We start from the raw sequence: 1,544 nt of genomic DNA on the forward strand, positions 1-1,544 counted from the left end.
CTCCGCGCGCCGCAGTTTGGCGCCACATTTTTCAAAATCTCAGCGCAACGGCTGCCGCTGGCTCCCGGCCCGGATCGCGAGCCTGGATCCTGAATTCCGGAGCCTGGATCTGAGGATCTCGGATTCCGGAGCCTGGATAAGGGAGGATTCTGGAACCCACATGCCAGAGCCCGGAGGCTGGGCCTGGATGAGAATCTAGGGAACCTGGGGCTGGAACCCCGCGATCCTGGTTGAAATCTTGGAGGCGGGTGGCGTGCTGGAGGATGAATGATGAAATCAGCAAATACGGACCGAGCATCTCCACGTGCCTGGCACTGGGGCTGCATCAGTGAATAAAACATCCTTGCCCTTCAAGCCCCCGTGACAAATGAATGAATTATACAGTACCTTGGAGGACTGTGGAGACAAAGCAGGGTGGAGGAGTTTGGGAGCATGTGGGGGTGGGCCTCTGGAGAAGGTGACATTTGAGCAAGGACTTGGAGGGGAGGCGGGATGAGCCAGGGTAATGTGGGGAGAAAGCCATCCAGGGAGAGGGACCAGCCAATGCAAAGTCACGTCCATGGCGTGGTGGACATGGCAATGAATGAGGACTTCCAATGGGTGCAGACTGAAGGAGACTAATATGCAATGTAACATCAGCATGTTATCTGTCGCTCTGTAAGGAATAGTCCCAAAATACAGCGGCTTGAAGCATCTCACGTCTCTTACCCATTTCCGTGGGTCGGGAACTGGGAGCGGCTTAGCTGGGTGGTCTGGCTCCCGGCTCCACAAAACGTCACAAAGCTGAGACAGAGTTCACTTCCAAGCTCACTCGTAGGGTTGTCCGAAGGGCTTGGTCCTCGCCGGCTGTTGGGCCGACAGCCTCGGGTCCCTGCTGGCCGCTGTCCAGGGGTGTCTCAGTTCCAAATAAGAGGACCTGATTTAAGCCTTGGCCGTTTGTCGTGATTGGGAAACAAAAATTAACAACATCTCGAACGTGCATGGATAAGCTCAGACCATCACATCGCACACTTCACGGGGGAGAATATTAGACCGCAGTAGCCGGGAATGCGGCCCTGCAACATTCAGCCACAGGACCCCCCGACCCCCAACATAAAACTGCGCAAAAAGGGCATAGTTCAGGAGAATGCCCACAGGTCCCTGCCACCGCTATGAAATTCAGAACCTGGCCAAACGAGCTGTCATGCAGGGCTGCTCCAAGTGCGACATAATCGAAAGGAGACAGGGGACGTGGTTGACCTAGAAGTCAGCATAGTGATTCCTTCCGTAGGGGAAGGTGGTGGCACGGGGGGTGGGGGGGACGGGTGAGTGATGGAGCTTCGACGTGGTGGCCTCGTTCTATTTCGTAAGCCAGCTGGTCGTGAGTGTCTGTTCTTTAAGCTGGACAGAGGGACTCGTTGTGTGTCGGCCGGAATTCGTGTTTCCAAGTGGAAAAAAGAAAAACAGCCGTACCCAGCACAACGTGGTCTCAGTAGAAACAGAATGTGCCACCGCAAGAAAGAAGCGATACTTAGGTGGCCTGGTAGGGGTGTTAGCTCGGGCCG

Source organism: Pteropus vampyrus, unplaced genomic scaffold (genome assembly GCF_000151845.1).
Source record: "Pteropus vampyrus isolate Shadow unplaced genomic scaffold, Pvam_2.0 Scaffold212, whole genome shotgun sequence".
Taxonomy (NCBI): domain Eukaryota; kingdom Metazoa; phylum Chordata; class Mammalia; order Chiroptera; family Pteropodidae; genus Pteropus; species Pteropus vampyrus.